The following is a 19,360-nucleotide window of genomic DNA, read 5'->3' as shown; positions in this document are numbered from 1 at the left end:
GTCTAGTTGTGTCAAAGACAAACTAAGTTTCAAAGATTTCAGGTAACTTGAAAATCTAAGAGGAATGAAAGATTTAGAATTTAAAATCTCTCTTTTTTTTTTTTTTTTGGACCTTGTTCTCCACCAATACCTAAGCAAGTACTGTTGTTTCCAGAATAATTATTAAAAACAACATTCCACTTATATACAGGGAGTTGGTTAATATTCTGTATCCTGGGTGGGTTGAAAAAGAAAGATAATAATTGCTTCCTCATACATTCTGGCTCTTATTGTTTTTCACATGATACTGTTCCAGAGACCAGTGCTTTTTATTATTAAGTAGCTTTTGTTCTGCAAATCCAGCTGCCTCCCTGTCTATACCTTCCCTTTAAAGGGAAGAGAGAAGAGGGAAAAGGAACCCAAATGGGTCAGACCTGAAGCTAAGTGTGTAGACAGTGAACAGTGAAGGAACCCTGCACTGGGTTCTGAGATGTCTGCATTACTTTCTGGCTGACTCCCAAGCTAAATTTTTTACTATACTACAATATGCTATTTCTCCTTGAGAGAAATAATATTTATTATTTTCTTACAGGCAAAGTATGAGCTTCAGAGCTGTAAGTGTTGAGTCAAGCAATGAGTTTAAAGAAAAATGGCAGAGAGAAAGCATACAAACACCAAGATCAGCATTCAGAGCAGCCAAGCTGCACTTTATTGCCCATCCTGTCCCTTCAGGGCAATTTACAAAGTGGCCATAGTTATTATATTCATAAAATAGCATATAAGTAAACAAATATATGAATATCATTTATATCATGATATATAATATACATAACTCGCATTTAAATATATATATACATAATTTAATTTGAGCTATTTATAAGGCTTGGCACTTTGATAATTCAAGGGAAATTTCTTTCATTTATCTCAAGGCATGCCAGTGTTTGGAAGGCATGTTTTACTTCTACATTTATCCTTTTGTAAAGCCAGGTGAAGAAAGCTTTATATGATTCCAATGATCTGGTGAATGGTCCCTACTTTTAGAAACAATAAATGGAAGTTGCTTTGGTTGGGGGCAAGACTGTGGCAGAGAAACTGAAGACAATTGCAATGTTGCAGGTAACAGGTGATAAAGTGAAGTAAATGGAGATGTGGTGACAGAGAAAAGATATTTTAAAATACCTGTAAGTATTAGGCAATATTAATACTTGGAAGTTGAGGGCATAAAAGAAAAAAAAAGGAAGAAAGTGGAATGAAAGTGAAAGGTTTTTTAAAAGAAAAAGGCAAAAAGATTTTTAATTACTTAGGAACAAGTTGAGTTTTAAGGGTTATAAAATTATAAAGGTCATTCAGATGAAAGTGAAGTATACACAGTTACCAAAAATTTTTAGAACTTTTATAAAAATAATTATTCAACCATTTAAAAACCTTAAACACCTATTCTGTGCTTCATGGTTGCTCTTCTTAAGAATCATTTAAAGATTTTATTATTATTTTAAGATTTAACCCAGAGTAAAATGTAGTATTTTCAAAGAAATTAATTGAGAATGTTAAAGTTATAGTATTTTGTACCTGTTTAAAATTTTTATCTTTATTCACAGATTTGTTTTAATCTAAGGTTCTCTGACCCAATATAAAGATATTTTAGTTTGGTTATTGATGAAACACTTGCAGACCAAAAGTTTTATATATTTTATAATGGGTTATATTTGTTTTAGTTAAAACGTTGTCAAAAAAGGATATCAAAAAAAACCTTGCTCATTGCTTTGATTTTATTATAATCAAGCAGCATTCATTTCACTTAGGCTGTGTCAGGCATCCAGATTGAGGTCAATCATTTAGTTAATTTGGATGAGCCAGGGACATTGCAAATACCACCCTAAATCAACAATTCTGCTTTAGCATATTTTTCATCAAAGAAACTGAATTTCCCCACAATTTCTCATATTTCTAGACACTAACCATACAGTTATTCTAGACCATTCAGCTGTTTACCAAAATTCAGATAGGAGATTTCAATTTTGAATATAAATGAAATATGTGTTTTATTTGGTGTCATTCTATTGGCACAGCCTTAGATAAGGCAGCACAACATTGATCAACATCTCATTTTTTTTCCTTCTGTCAAGTAATTAGAAACAGAGGAGCAAAATAAGCCCAAGGCAAGCAGAAGAAAGGAAACAGTAAAGATAAGAGAAAAACTCAATGAAATTGGAACCAGAAAAAAAAAAGAAAATTAATAAAACAAAGAGTTGATTATTTTTTAAAAATAAATGAAATTGATCAATTAATAGGAAGGCTGGCAAAAATAAACATGATATACAAATCACCAAATTTAGAAAGGAAACTAGGGATATCACTACACATACTAGAGAATACTGTGAACAATTATATGCTTGTAAATTTGGCAACATAAAAGAAATGGACCAAAGTCACAAACCACAAACCATCAATCAAGATGAAAGAGACAAACTGAATAGTCCTATGACCATTAAAGAAATTTAAATTTAAGAAATTAAAGAAATATAAATATTATTTTAAAGTTTCCAAAGAAGAAATCTTCATGTCAAGATGGTTTTACTGGCGAATTCTACCAAACTTTTAAAGAAGAATTAACACCAATTCTACATAATTTCTTTCAGAAAATAGATTAGGAAGGAAAATTTCCCAATTCATATTATGAAAATAACATCATCCTGGTACCAAAAGCAGAAAAAGAGAGTACAACAAAGAAAACTACAGACCAATATTGCTCATGGACATAGATGCCAAAATACTCAAAATTTTAGCAAGAGGATTTCAACAACCTATAAATAAAGAACTGTATATGACAACCCAGTAGTTTTTATTCCAGGTATGCAAGTCTGGTTCAATATTTGAAAATAAATCAGTCAATATAATTGATCATATCAACAGATGAAAGAAGAAATATAACATGGTGATATCAATTGATGCAGAAAAAGCATTTCACAGAATCTTACACTTATTCATAAAAAAAAAAAAAACCCTCAGGCAATTAGGAATAGCCACTGCAATAAGGCAAGAAAAAGAAGTAAAAAGTAAACAGTCAACTGATTTTTAACGTGACTCCAAAGAATATACAATGGGGAAAACATAATCTCTTCAATAAATGATGTTGGGAAAAGCAGCTATCTCATGTAAAAGAATGAAATTGGATCTTTATCTTACACAATACACAAAAATCAACTCAAAATGGATTAAAATCTTAAATGTAAGACCTAAAACTGTAAAACTCCTTGAAGAAAACATAGGGAAAAATATTTTTGACATTGCCAATGGCAATGATTTCTTGGAAAGAACACCAAAATCACAGATAACAAAAGCAAAAGTAGGTTAGAAGGATTACATGAAACTGAAAAGCTTCACCACAGTGAAAGAAACAGTCAACAAAATGAAAGGCAACCTACAGAATGGAGTAAAGTATTTGCAACCATATATCTGATAAACAGTTAATACCCAAAAAGTATAAGGAACTTCTACAACTCAGCAGCAAAAAACCCCAGATAATCCCAATTTTAAAATGCGTAGAGAAGAAAGATGGCGGCAAAGTAGAAGGATGTAGAATGCATCCTTCTCCACAGATGCAGGGGGAATACACCAAAAGATGCAATAATTCCCACAGAGAACCAGCTGAACACCAGCAAATGACCTCAGACACCAGAAAGGTGTCCCAAAGATCCTGACATAACTGGGCAGGACAGAGGGGGGGGGGAGAAATGGAGAAAGGGGAGAAGAAGAAAGGAAAGGGACAGATCCCACACACTGGGGTGGGGGGATCTGAGACAGAGGGGAGATTGCCAGATTAGGGGAAATGGCCCTTATCTTATGGGGAAACCCCTTCTCCAATGGGGAATTTCCCTGGGTCAGAAGGGAGGCATTTGGGACTGTTCAGAGATGGTGAAGCGGCTGAGCTGTGGCAGATGGGAAAGAGTAAGAAACACACAGAGGGTCTGCACTACAGCTCAGCGTGTCCAGACTGAGACATCAGTTCACAGCTGAACAGGGGATCTGGGAGCTGGAGTGTGGGAACTGGAGAACTGGTTCAGGGTGAGAAACATTGTTGGCAGTGGGGAGACAGATTGAGAGGACAGGAGGGAAGAAATCCACAGCAGAGAGTGCCTACCACAGAAATCTCCACAGCCATGGTGGTGGCTGGATACTGTTGACTCACAAGCAGAGGGCAGGAGCCATGGGTGTAGCTTCTCTCTCGGCACCTGTGATGGACAAAGGAAGGACCCCTGTGGGCCTGGCTAACACACTCAGGGATAACAAAGGCCCCCAGGTGGGGCTGGCCTATAGTGCCTGCAGTCAAGAGCCAAAAGTCTGCAGAGTGGCCCAGCTCTGGAGACATTCTGTTTACACCTGAGCCACAGGCATCCCTCTGCAACAGGCACCGCCATGGCCGACTGAGCTGCCGTGACCCAGGCAGGGCACCACTGCTCACTCACTCCCAGGGAAAGTAGCCACTATTGTACCCTCTCTCTCCCCACACACCGGTGCCTACAGACAAATGATAAAGGAAGCCCTGCTGGTCACAGAGTAATACAGAAAACCCAAGGCAGGTAGAAGGACAATTATAGCTGAGACCAAAAGGAAACAGAAATATTATTATTAATTCTATTGATCTGGTCCATTCTGGGGTCAGTTCTAGTTGTTTTTTGTTTTTTGTTTTTTTTTAGTTTATTTTATTAATTACAATCTTAGTCCTAAGGGATCTACACATTTTATAACATATTTTTATTCCATTTTTATTTTTAGCCTTTTTACATATTTCTATTTCTAACTAAAATTTTTGTAGTGCTGACTGTATCTCTCCTACCTTCTTTTCATCTCTATCTTTTATTCATTTCTATTTCTTTCTTTTTCTTTTCATATTTCCAGGCACACTATGCTCTTCTGTTGCCCTGTCTTCTATCCTTTTTTAGTTTATTTTATCTTAATATACTTATAAGCAATACTATCAGTCTGCTATGTTTCCTTGCTTTATTCTGCAGATGACACACTGATTTGGTATTTATTATTAGGTTTTGTCTTTATCTTACTTCTAAGTATAATTGTCTGATTTCATTCTGAGAAGCTTCTGTCTGACTGGTGTTACTCTAGCTCTTTATTATATTTCATCCCAGCTTTCAAAATCTCCCTGAATTTGTGTTTCTATGTGTGTGGTTTTTTTTTTTGTTGTTGTTGTTTTGTTTTGAATTTCTGTTGGTGTTCTCTTTGATTGTCTGATGGCATACTGGGGTTCTTCTGTCAGGTCTTTCTACTGCCTTATGTTCTATTGGATTCAGTATTTGTGTGTCTTATACATGCATGTATTTCCTTGACTTACGATTTGTTTGACTCAACACTGCCATTAGTCTGGGGCTTGGACAGTCTTCTTTAAACCCTTTTATTGCCGGGACAAGCAACCTCTGAAGTCTGGACTACTCCATCAGAAGTCAAGTAGGAGGCTTTGGGAGGGAGAACTGAATCCAGGATGCTAGACTACTAGGGAGTCCTCAGACACAGGGAAGATTAACTGCAGAGAACTCTCACAGAGCCCTGTATCAGAGTCTAAGACTCAGCTTTCTCAGACTGTCTGCAACTGCCAGTGCTGGACACCTCACACCAAACTACAAACAAGACAGGAACACGAACCCACCCATCAGCACACAGACTACCTAAAGCCATATTAACCTCACAGATATCTAAAACAAACCACCTGACATGGCCCTGCTCATCAGAGAGAAAAGACACAGAGTGAAACATCAGAAAGCAGACACCAGAGCCCCCCACTAGGAAGCCTACTCAAGACACTGGACAAACCCCACCACAGGAGTCAGAGGGCAGAAACAAGAGGAATTACTACTAGGCAGCATAGGGAAAGGAGACAGTAAATCCTATAAATTAGACAAAATGAGAAAACAAAGAAACACCATGCAGGCAAAGGAGCAGGAAAAAACCCACAAGACCAAATAAATGAAGAGGAAATAGGAAAATTGCCTGAAAAAGAACTCAGAATAATGATAGTAAAGATGATACAAAATCTTGATAACAAAATACAGAAAATACAGGAAGCAGTTAATAAGGACTCAGAAGAACTAAAGAGCAAACAAACAGTAAAGGACAACAAAATAACCAAAATTAAAAATACTCTAGATGGTACAAACAGTAGAATAACAGAGGCAGAAGAACAAATAAGTGAGTTGGAAGATAGAATGGGGGAAATAAATGCCACAGAGCAGGAAAGAGAAAAAAGAAAAAGAATGGAAGACAGTCTCAGAGACCTTGGTGACAACATTAAGCATACCAACATTCGAATCATAGGCATCCCAGAAGAAGAAGGAAAAAGGAAAGGGTCTGAGAAAATATTTGAAGAGGTTATAGTGGAAAACTTCCCCAACATGAGAAAGGAAATAATTAATCAAGTCCAAGAAGCACAGAGAGTCCCATACAGAATAAACCCAAGGAGATATACACCAAGGCATGTATTAATCAAACTAATGAGAATTAAACACAAAGAAAAAATATTAAAAGCAGCAAGAGAAAAGCAGCAAATAAGTATAAGGGAAAACCCATAAGGATAACAGCTGATCTTTCTGCAGAAATTCTGCAGGTCAGAAGGGAGTGGCAGGATATACTGAAAGTCCTAAAAGAGAAAAACCTACAGCCCAGAATACTCTACCCAGCAAGAATCTCATTCATATTTGATGGAGAAATCAAAAGCTTTACAGACAAGCAAAAGTTAAGAGAATTCAGCACCACCAAACCAGCCTTACAACAAGTGCTAAAGGAACTTCTCTAAGTAGGAAACACAAGAGAAGGAAAAGACCTATAAAAACAAACCCAAAACAATTAAGAAAATGGTAATAGAAACACACATGTCAATAATCACCTGAAATGTAAATGGACTAAATACTCCAACCAAAAGACACAGACTGGATGAATGGATACAAAAACAAGACCCTTCTATGTGCTGCCTACAAGAAACCCACTTCAGACCAAGGGACACATATAGACTGAAAGTAAAGGGATGGAAAAAGATATTCCATGCAAATGGAAGTCAAAAGAAAGCTGGAGTAGCAATACTCATATCAGACAAATTAGACTTGAAAGTAAAGACTATTACAAGAGACAAGGAAGGACACTACATAATGATCAAGGGATCCATCCAAGAAGAACATATCACAATGGTAAATATCTATGCACCCAACATAGGAGCACCTCAATACATAAGGCAAATGCTAACAGCCATAAAAGGGGAAATCAACAGTAACACAATAATAGTTGGAAACTTGAACACCCCACTTGCATCAATGGACAGATCATCCAAACAGAAAGTAAATAAAGACACACAAGCTTTAAATGACACATTAGACCATCTCGACTTAATTGATATTTATAGGACATTCCATCCAAAAAACGACAGAATACACTTTCTTCTCAAGTGCACACGGAACATTTTCCAGGATAGATCACATCTTGGGTTATGAATCAAACCTTGGTAAATTCAAGAAAATTGAAATTATATCAAGCATCTTCTCTGACCACAACGCCATGAGACTAGATATCAATTAGGAAAAAAACTGTAAAAAATGCAAACACATGGAGGCTAAACAATATGCTATTAAACAACCAAGAAATCACTAAAGAAATCAAAGAGGAAACCAAAAAGTATCTAGAAACAAATGACAATGAAAACACAGCAACCCAAAACCTATGGGACGCAGCAAAATCAGTTCTAATAGGGAAGTTTATAGCCATACAGTCCTACCTCAAGAAACAAGAAAAATATTGAATAAACAATGTAACCTTACACCTAAAACAATTAGCGAAAGAAGAACAAAAAAACCCCAAAGTGAGCGGAAAGAAAAGAAATCATAAAGATCAGATTAGAAATAAATGAAAAAGAAAGGAAGGAAACAATAGCAAAGATCAAGGAAACTAAAAGCTGGTTCTTTGAAAAGATAAACAAATTTGATAAACCATTAGCCAGACTCATCAGGAAAAAAAGGGAGAAGACACAAATCAACAGAATTAGAAATGAAAAAGGAGAAGTAACAACTGACACCACAGAAATATAAAAGATCAAGAGAGACTACTAGATGCAACTATATGCCAACAAATTGGATAATCTGGAAGAAATGGAAAAATTCTTAGAAAAGTAAAATCCTCCAAGGCTGAACTATGAAGAAATAGAAAATATGAGCAGACCAATCACAAGCACTGAAATTGAGACTGCAATTAAAAGTCTCCCAACAAACAAAAGCCCAGGGCCAGATGGATTCACAGGTGAATTCTATCAAATATTTAAAGAAGAGCTAACACCTATCCTTCTCAAATTCTTCCAAAATATAGCAGGAGGAACACTTCCAAACTCATTTTATGAGGCCACCATCACTCTGATACCAAAACCAGGCAAAGATGTCACAAAAGAAAATTACAGGCCAATATCACTGAATATAGATGCAAAAATTCTCAACAAATACTAGCTAACAGAATCCAACAGCACATTAAAAAAGATCATACACCATGATCAAGTGGGGTTTATCCCTGGGATGCAAGGATTCTTCAATATATGCAAATCAATCAACATGATACATCATATCAACAAATTGAAGGATAAAAACCATATGATCATCTCAAAAGACGCAGAAAAAGCTTTTGACAAAATTTAACATCCATTTATGACAAAAACTCTCCAGAAAATGGGCATAAAAGGAAATTACCTCAACATAATAAAAGCCACATATGAGAAACCAAAAGCCAACATCGTTCTAAATGGTGAAAAACTGAAAGAATTCCCTCTAAGAACAGGAACAAGACAAGGGTGTCCACTCTCACCATTATTATTCAATACAGTTTTGGAAGTTTTAGCCACAGCAATCAGAGAAGAAAAAGAAATAAAAGAAATCCAAAGTGGAAAAGAAGTAAAACTGTCACTCTTCACAGATGACATGATATTATACACAGATGACATGATATCATACATATTATACATATACATAGATGACATGATATTATACATAGATATTATACATAGAAAACCCTAAAGAGTCTACCAGGAAACTGCTAGCACTAATCGATGAATTTAGTAAAATAGCAGTATACAAAATTAATGTGCAGAAATCTCTTGCCTTCCTATACACTAACAATGAAAAAGCAGAAAGAGAAATTAAGGAAACTCTCCCATTTACCATTGCAACAAAAAGAATAAAACACCTAGGAATAAAACTGCCTAAGGAGGCAAAAGACCTGTATGCATAAAACTATAAGACACTGATGTAAGAAATCAAAGACGATACAAACAGATGGAGGGACATACCATGTTCTTGGATTGGAAGACTCAATATTGTGAAAATGACTATCTTACCCAAAGTAATTTACAGATTCAATGCAATCCCAATCAAATTACCAATGGTGTTTTTCACAGAACTAGAGCAAGAAATCTTACGATTTGTATGGAAATGTGAAAAACCCTGAATAGCCAAAGCAATCTTGAGAAGGAAAGATGGAGTTGTTGGAATTAGGCTTCCTGACTTCAGGCTATACTACAAGGCCACAGTGATCAAGACAGTATGGTACTGGCACAAAAATAGAAAGGAAGATCAATGGAATAGAATAGAGAACCCAGAGGTAAACCCAAGCACATATGAACACCTTATCTTTGACAAAGGAGGCAAGAATGTGCAATGGAAAAAAGACAGCCTCTTCAATAAGTGGTGCTGGGAAAATTGGACAGCAACATGTAAAAGAATGAAATTAGAACACTTCCTAACACCATACACAAAAATAAACTCCAAATGGATTAAAGACCTACATGTAAGGCCAGACACTATAAAACTCTTAAAGGAAAACATAGGAAGAACACTCTATGACATAATTCAAGGCAACATCCTTTTTGACCCACCTCCTAGAATAACGGAAATAAAATCAAGAATAAACAAATGGGACCTAATGAAACTTAAAAGCTTTTGCACAGCAAAAGAAATGATAAACAAGACAAAGACAACCCTCAGAATGGGAGAAAATACTTGCCAATGAAGCAACTAACAAAGGACTAATCTCCAAAATATACAAGCAGCTCATGCAGTTTAATACCAAAAAAGCCTATCCACAAATGGGCGGAAGACCTAAATAGACATTTCTCCAAAATAGACATACAGAAGGCCAACAAACACATGAAAAGATGCTCAACATCACTAATCAACAGAGAAATGCAAATCAAAGCCACAATGAGGTATCGCCTCACACCAGTCTGCATGGCCATCATCCAAAAAGCTAGAAACAATAAATGTTGGAGAGGGTGTGGAGAAAAGGGAACTCTCCTGCACTGTTGGTGGGACTGTAAATTGGTACAGCCACTATGGAAAACAATTTGGAGTTTCCTTAAAAAACTAAAAATAGAACTACCATATGATCCAGTCATCCCACTACTGGGCATATACCCAGAAAAAAACCATAATCCAAAAAGAAACATGTACCGTAATGTTCATTGCAGCACTGTTTACAATAGCCAGGATATGGAAGCAACCTAAATGCCCATCAACAGATGAATGGATAAAGAAGATGTGGCACATATATACAATGGAATGCTACTCAGCCATAAAAAGGAATGAAATGGACTCAGCCATAAGAAGGAATGAAATGGAGCTATATGTAATGAGGTGGATAGACCTAGAGTCTGTCATACCGAGCGAAGTAAGCCAGAAAGAGAAAAACGAATATTGTATGCTAACTCATATATATGGAATCTAAAAAAAAAAAAAAAAATGGTACTGATGAACTCAGTGACAGGGCAAGAATAAGGATGCAGATGCAGAGAATGGACTGGAGGACACGGGGTTGGGGGGGTGGGGGGCGAAGGGGCAGCTGGCATGAAGTGAGAGAGTAGCATAGACATAGATACACTACCAACTGTAAAATAGATAGCTAGTGGGAAGTTGCTGTATAACAAAGTGAGATCAAGTCGATGATGGGTGATGCCTTAGAGGGCCAGGACAGGGAGAGCAGGAGGGAGTCACAGGAGAGAGGGGATATGGGGATATATGTGTAAATACAGCTGATTCACTTTGGTGTACCTCAAAAGCTGTTGCAAGAACGTAAAGCAACTATATTTCAATAAAGAGCTTAAAAAGAAAAAAGGAAAGGAAAGGAAAGGGAAGAAAAGGAAAGGGCTGAAACCACTGTTCTGGGAATTTGATTCCCCCAAGTTCACACTAGATGAATTAAAAGATCACTGGCGAGCAAGGTCTTAGGGAATCATGAGAAGCCAGGATCTGTGACTTTCTCCTGCAGAATCCTGAGTTGAGGGGTGGGGGGAATGGACTGCAGAGGCCACCCTTCTCTGGAGTCTGTTGAAGCATGATCTAAAGACCACCTCCCTCAGAATCATCTGGCACCTCCTAAAAATACATATTTATGGGTTGTACCCTGGACTGGGAGTGGGGCCTAGGAGTCTGTATTTTAACAAGCTCCAAGTGAGTCTGATGCTGACTAGAGTTCGATAGTAATTGCTCAAGCATAGGGTTCAAGAGTCAAGTCCTCAATATGCTTTCCATCTTCTCACTGAAGTGCAGACTCAGGTCTTTGGCCCAAAATAAGGGTGTGGGACTGGGATGAAGGAGGGGCTGGACAGCCTTAGTCTGAGGCTCCTTGAAGATGCTCCTTCATGTTGTTTGCAGCCTCAGTGTCTGACATGTAAGACATGCTCGGAAAGTTATTTGTTGAATGAGGGAATGGCCTGATGAATGAATGGAAGGAGTGAATGGACGACTTAAAGGGTGAATAAATAAGACCGGGGGGCCTGTGCTAGGGGCTCAGCTGGAGCTGATGAGGCAGGAGGGAGCCTTGGGCTAATTTGGAGGAGGGGGAAGGTGAGCGAGGAGGAGCATACAGGATGGACAGTCCCCTGCAGCACGGAGTTGCTCAGACCTGAAGTCTACTCTGGGGCCTGGCCGCTGGCATTCGCAGTCACTAAGAAAGGTGTTATTTCAAAGGATGGCTGGAAACTCCTGTGGGGGAACCAGCACATGCACCTCAGTCTCTTAAGGGTTTCGTCACGCCCTCCCCACTGCAGGCCCAAGGCGCCTTAAGGTTGCGAAATCTGGAGCTCTGCCCATCTGTGGCACCAGTTTTTCTTGTTTTGAAGAGAGTCAAAGCTGGGCACTATTTACCTAAATTTGGAGGTTTAGGCTATTTTGAACCCTGCCTGCCACCAAAGGAGGCTTCAGAAGAAGGGATTTTAGGGAGACGCTGGAGTAACTGCATTCTGAACCCTCTGCCCACTTCCTTGGATCTCTGAATCTGACCGCACCCTTGCTGAGGCTGGTCCTCCTTCATTATCCTGTGGAAGGAGCCTTCCCTATCCCCATCCTCATCTCCATGCTGAAAGTCGCAGCTGGATTTCCAGACAGAAGAGGAAATGGTGTGGTCTACCTAGAGAGGCTTGGCACGCAGAGGGAGCTCTGGGATCTATTATTCTCCAGCATGCAGATTGGATGGGGGATGAGAGCAAAGCACAGAGCGTCCAGAAACCACAGACCTGTAATCTTTCCAAATCCTGAAGGCGGCCTGTGTGCATCCCTCTCTGCATGGCTCCCAAATCTCTGAATCTCAGAGAGGCCGGGAACGTCTGTTTCCCAGATCACAGCCAACATGGAAGGGGAAGACAGATCTGTTCTGTTTGGTTTCCATAGATTCGACCTAGAGATTAACTGCCAAGGCCTTGATGACACATACAGTATCAATCACAGGCTAAATGTCATAATGAGAGCTGGGCAGGTTGTCAAGAGAGGCCTCCAGCTTCCTGTTGCAGCTTCATATTTAAAGGTTTGGTCCCAGGAGACCAAATGCCAACTTGAAGGCTACATGGCGTTTATGTGCAACAGCAGCCTGCCTCTTCCTCAAAGGATAGCAGACTCAGACTCCTTCCTGGAGGAGCCAGGCAGGTAACATAGAGCAGGGAAGTGCGTTGCGTGTTAAAGAACAAAACAGGCAAGGAAAAACCTAACTATCGGCCTCAGGTAGGAGATGTCAGGGAGTAGTGGGGACTGTAGCACAGTAGAGAGCAAATGCCCCCACTGAAGGAATGCAAGCCCAGCTTGATGGATATTTTCATGAAAAGTCAGAAAGCCAGGGTTTTATGAAAAATCTGATAATGAAATTTTGTTAGTAGGTAGCTTTAACAGAGGCTGTCCTTGTCCTGTTCTTCCCTCAGCTCAGATCATTGCAGTGTAAGTGGACAGCTCCCTTATACACAAAAGACATCCTCCCTCAAGCCCCTGTATTTCCCTAATTTTCTGGCCTTTGTGCTGGTCAGGGATTTACCCGCTTCCTTGAACACCTCACCTCCCAAACTCTAATCTCAGCAACCACCTTTGAGGGAACCAAACTAAGATACTGCTAATCTTAAAACATTTAAAGTTACTGTGATAACAGAGACTACAGAGGCCAAGTGGTACCTGACTCGTAAGACCTGGAGAGCCATTTCCCTCTGTGAAACAGCGGCCTTGCTGTTGAGGAGCTATTTCCAGGAATAATCAAAATAGGGATCCCTTGTTAATTTTGACTACATTTCAGACTTTTCAGTGGTACAGCTTGCATTTGGTTAAAGGTTTTCCTTGCCCAATGGGGAAAGGCTTTAATCTGAATTCAAAAATGTGATTTTGACACCATGATTTCACTTTATGTTAAAAAACAAAACAAAACAAAAAAGCCCTCATAGAGTTTGGGATTAACACATACACACTACTATACATAAAATAGATGACCAACGAGGACCTAGTGTATAGCACAGGGAACTGTATTCAATATTTTGTAATAACCTATAAGGGAAAAGAATCTGAAAAAGAATATACGTGTATGTATAACTAAATCGCTGTGCTGTACATCTGAGCCTAACACAAATTGTAAATAAATGACACTGATTAAAAAAAATCATATATATATACATGTATTTTTTTTTAACTAGAAAAAAAAAGAAAAAACACCAAAATGTCAATACTGTGGGCAAGTGGAAGGACACAGGGAGACTTTTTTTCTGTCTTCTATTTTGGGATTCTTTTAATAAATAATTACATTTTATAATAAATAAAAAAATGTGCAAAGGTACTAAATAGACATTTCTCCAAAGAAGGCATACAAATGGCCAACAAGTATTTGAAAAAGTGTTCAACATCACCTATCATCAGGCAAATGCAAATCAAAACCAAAGTAAGATATCACCTCTCACCTGTTGGAATCACTATTATAAAAAAGAGGCTGGAGGTAAGGCAGAATGGGGACCAATATCCCAAATGTACAAAGTTTCAATTACATAAAATGAATAAGTCCTAGAGATCTCCATTCAGCATCTCCCATAGTAAACAATACTAAATTATATACTTTAAATTTCAAGATAGTGCATCTTATAGTAACTGTTCTTATCACAAAATAATAATAGTAATAAATGAAAAGAATGAACAGAAGCTTTTGAAGAATATGGATATTTTTATGGCATGGATTGTGGTGATGGTTTCATGAGTGTAAACTTATCTCTGAACTTATTAAATGGCATTCATTAAATATACACAACTTTTTGTATGTCAATGAAGTCGTTGAAAAGAAACAAAAAATAGTGCAACTCATAGGGGAAATTATGAAAAAAGTGGTTATGGGAAAAAAGAGAAGTGGAAATCTAAATTAATAAAACCAAGTTTCTGTTTGTTACCATATTATGTGACTAATATTCATATTATTTCAGTATATTATTTAGATGATAGACACAGAAGTTTTTTGGGGGAAAAAGGATTAATACTGTGTTCATTGACTGGAAAGGTTAACACACTAAGAATGTCAGTTCTTTACAAATTTAGGAGACATTTAACACAATTTTTACCAAAATCCTAGTGAGTTTTTTTGTATGCATATGGGAGCATATTCTAAAACTGACATGGAAAGGTACATGCTCTAGAATAGCTAATCTAATCTTGACAAAGTATAGTAAAGTGGGTGAAATCACTTTTTCTGACATTAAGTTCTATTATATAGTTACATTGATCACAACAATGTAATATTAGTGAAGGAATAGACACCTGGATCAATGGAACAGATAGAAAATCTAGAAATAGGCCCACACAAATACAGCAAATTGATTTTTGACAAAGATGCAAAAGCTATTCAGTAGATGATGAAGGGAAAGTTTTATCTACAACCAGTGATATCTACTTTTTTCTTCATTATGCACCTTATTAGTAAAAAATTATCTGACCTTGTGCCTCCAAGATTTGTGGACTCATTTAATTGTTTATACATTAGATGTGTTCTACTGTACTTCTTATGAAAAACATACACAATTATACACAGTTTTAAAGTATAAGAGAAAGTCAAATATAACCAGGAATTTTAAAATTTTATTTTACACCACAATGGATCATCTTGTATATCCTTAGGATGCAAGCATTTGCAAGTCGATGATGGCCTTGGTAAATAAAGGGAAGTTATTAAAGGATTTTTTTTTTTCCTTTTGTTTTGGTATCACTTTTGGGTTCATTATTTTTTGGCTCTTAAATCACTGCCCTGAAATATCACAAAGGACTAAATAACATAGGTGATAGTCTCACAGTGTTAGTCAGAGAGCACCATGATTCTCTAGAGAATAGTTTCTGTATTATTAATAGTGGAAACTTAACCAGTTTCTGGAGGCAAGAGAAATGTGAAGAAGCTTGGGTTTGCTCATTATTTTTAAAATGTGTGATAAGTTCTATAGTGCTAAGAGTGCAGAAAACCAAAATGCACTTTTTTATTTTCTACTAACCAATCTCCCCTTATACTATCATTATTATATCTCCCTGAAAAATACTTAGTGATTAAGAACTGCAAGTTGTTCATGGTATGCATGTATGTAGGTATATTTTAATATTCAGTACTGCTAAAAGATGATGAGGACTCACTCAACTAAAAACACTACCATGAAATGTTTATGTCTTCTGTTTATTTTTTTTTGTAGCTTATGAAATGGGTCAAAACAAATAAATCTAGAGGGCTTCATAAACACAGGATAATGTTGTGTTATATTTCTTCTTATATGACCGATAGATTTACTTTGGTAAGTAAACGTTAGGAATAATGTTTTGTATATAAAGCACAAAATAATCCATAACAAATATTCTAAATGCACAATGAAGAACACTAAGAAGGAGGACTTCCAACAAATGTGGTGAAATTTTTAGAATAAGTACATGTTAGCAAATAATCTCCTTTAAAAACAAAGGAATTTAACAACAACAAAAATCTCTGAATGAAGATAGAAATATTATTTACTCCAAAACCAGAAAGCAGAACCTCCTGCCAAAGATTCTGGTGAAAATTCATCTGATACAAAACAATTCTGGTCCAACTTAAGGAAGGATGCTCTTAACCAACGTATAGTACAGTTGTATAAAGTATAAGTGAGGAAGTTCTACTGGTATGTCTAAGTTCTGATAGATGGCTAAAAATAAAAGTAGGCAGGTTTGTGGTAAAATGTAAAAGACATACTTCTTCAAGTCATCAGTACAGGCAGGGCTAGAATCTCACCTGACCTTCTCTTGAGAAAAAGAGCTAGAGGCAAACTTATCAGAAACAACTATAGAGATAAACAATATTTGGGCTATGATATAAAATGTTTTAGTAATTATGTGGCATCTAACATAAATTTTCAGCAAGATAACTGATCCACTCAAAATAGAAAGAAGAAAGTGAACTGTAAGGAAACCTACCATCGATGGGATAAAACATACTTCTAGTCTAATGGAACAAATCTGATGGGAGAAAAAAAAAAAAAAGATAACTTAGACTGCATTGCTCAGGGTCCCAGTTCTTTGGGCCCCCATTCAGCAATGACACTAAATTTATAACATTAGTTTCTAGCTTCCTCAGGAAAGTCTTACCTAATACTACTTAAATATGCATCAGCCCTACAGTCATGCTTTACTGCATTCCCACATGTCATTTTCTCCATAGTGCTTACTGATGTTTAATAGTATCCTGTGTATAAATCTATGGCTCTCCTAGAGAGCTGGCTGGTTGTCTGCCTTGTTAAACTTTACACTTCCAGGGCCAAAAATAGTGCCTGGCACACAGCAGAGACTCCATAAATATATGTGCATTGACGCACAGATGAATATAAAGAGAGTCGAGGAGATTCTACTTATAGTACTCTGGGACATATGGACTTAAATAGGACTTACCCTACTTAAACATAAGTAAACAGAAAAAAAATAGGACTTCAGCAAAGTTTTGACAAAAGATAAATATTTTTATTGCAATTAAGGACATTGAGGAAAACATAACTTTTATGAAATAGAATTTATAATAATAAATTAAATGAGACAATAACAGAATAAGAAAACAAAGTAAAAAGTAAAGCTATAGTAAAACTTACAAACAAGCCAAAGGAAAGAATGCAATCCACTTTTCAGAAGACCAAAGCAATGGCATGATGCAGAGATTTCATAAAATTACACACAATACACTGGAAAGCAGTTTTTGAAAAGTAATAGAAGGAAAAATCAGCTCTCTGAAACAAAGATTATTGTTATGCCTAGAAAAGAGAACTAAGCTAGTAGAAAAAAAAAAAAACAGATTCAAATATAAATGAAAGAAAATTTTCCTGACTTGAAAGATTACATAAATCTGCATCTCCAAAGGATTCAATGAGGTCTGCTCCCCCCAAAAAATAAACACAAGCAAACAAAAAACAAATAGCAAAGATTGACAATCACATTCCAGCTAAAAGACCTAGGTGTCCTATAAAGGAAAGCAAATAAACAAATAGGCTTACCTCCCGATTCTCTTCAGTAACTTTAGCTGCTGACAGCAGAGCAGTGTCCAAATCAAAGAGTACAAATCAATAACCTTTACCCATCCAGATCATCATTCACATGTGTTGGCAATAAAAAGACATTTTCAAATATATCACCCAGGTATCATTTTAAGAAATTTGTTTGAAGTAATCCAGTCCAATGAAAAATGAATCAAAATAAGGAATTTTCATAGTAAAATTATAAAAATAAAAGACTGATAAAATAATAATTTAAGAAATGTTGCATATATTTTGCTCATAAAGTATTTATTCATGATTTCATTTTAATTCAAAAGGAAATATAAATATCTATCACAATCATGGCTGTAAAACAGAATGTGACTGTAATTTAATCTTCTGCTTAAACTAGCTAGAGGAGTTTCTGTTATACAAGTGAAAATTGTTACTTAGGCATGTATACTCCTGATGTTAGGGAAGAGCAATCTGCTGTGAATGCCAGCCTCTCTCCTTACTGATCTCCACAGATTGCCACATATATGGTTACATCTAGTCTTGGATCTTACTTTGCACTAGCATCAGCTGCTGTTATCTGGTGTTACTTGAGCTCTTGTTCCATGTTCTGCAGACTATACATCCTCTTCTTTTGCCCTCTCAGTATCTTTGCCCCTCCAATAATGCTGATGGTAAAGGGGGTAGGGGTGGGGGTTCTGAATTTCTTAGGTATTTACCTTCACCAAGTAGCAGTTTTGAAGTAGCTTCAGGTTATTGGTCTAGACACATTCCTCCCCATTGTTCCTCAATGTGAGTGGGCATCTCTAAGAGGTTTGCAAGCTCTTTGGATTTGAAAGTGTGAAGCCAAATTCCTGCTCCTCTGTATTAGTACATTTTGGGAGGTCTCTGAGAGAAAGGCCATCTTTATCAAATACACATGCATCCACATATACTCATGCAGGCGCATCAGGATTTGATTTGCTGAAGGCAGTGTAGAGATAGCCACTTCTTAGGAATTTACCAACTAAAGGGCACGAGGCATCTCACCTCTGAGCTTCCTCTTTCTGTGGTTTTGCTTTATGGAATCTTTGCTTCAGTCCTCCATGCTTTGCTCTTTATAGTTACAACTCGGCTTATGAAAACAAGGACAACCTTTCCTCTCAACTAAAGTCAAATATGTTTGGCTTTCAAACCATCATCCCAGATTTGGAATTTAATTTTTTTTTAATTTGTTTTATTTTTTTGGCTGTATTAGGTCTTCGTTGTTGCACACTGGCTTTCTCTAGTTGCAGTGAGCAGGGGCTACTCTCTGTTGTGGTGTGTGTGCTTCTCAGTGCGGTGGCTTCACTTGTTGCAGAGCATGGGCTCTAAGCGTGTGGGCTTTAGTAGTCATGGCACACAGGCACAGTAGTTGTGGCTCCCAAGCTCCAGAGCTCAGGCTCAGTAACTGGCATACAGGCTTAGTTGCTTAGCGGCATGTGGGAGCTTCCCGGACCAGGGATCGAACCCTTGTACCCTGCATTGGCAGGCGATTCTTAACCACTGTGCCACCAGGGAAGTTTCTCAGTCTTGGAATTTAAATCTCTCTTTTGAAACCCAAAACTGAGC

General features: G+C 37.2%; 1 long non-coding RNA gene across 1 annotated transcript in view; it reads right to left on the bottom strand.

Moving 5' to 3' along the window:
* The window catches only part of LOC130841365 (uncharacterized), a 32,980-nt gene extending 20,324 nt beyond the window's left edge, over positions 1-12,656 (bottom strand). The window contains exon 1 of the long non-coding RNA XR_009050225.1: positions 12,521-12,656. This is a non-coding gene — a long non-coding RNA (uncharacterized LOC130841365). The remainder of the gene's footprint in view (positions 1-12,520) is intronic.
* Between the last annotated feature and the right edge of the window lie 6,704 nt (positions 12,657-19,360).

This window comes from Hippopotamus amphibius, chromosome 1 (genome assembly GCF_030028045.1).
Source record: "Hippopotamus amphibius kiboko isolate mHipAmp2 chromosome 1, mHipAmp2.hap2, whole genome shotgun sequence".
Taxonomy (NCBI): domain Eukaryota; kingdom Metazoa; phylum Chordata; class Mammalia; order Artiodactyla; family Hippopotamidae; genus Hippopotamus; species Hippopotamus amphibius.
The sequence above is the reverse complement of the archived record's forward strand: the minus strand, read 5'-3'. Positions and strand labels throughout refer to the sequence as shown.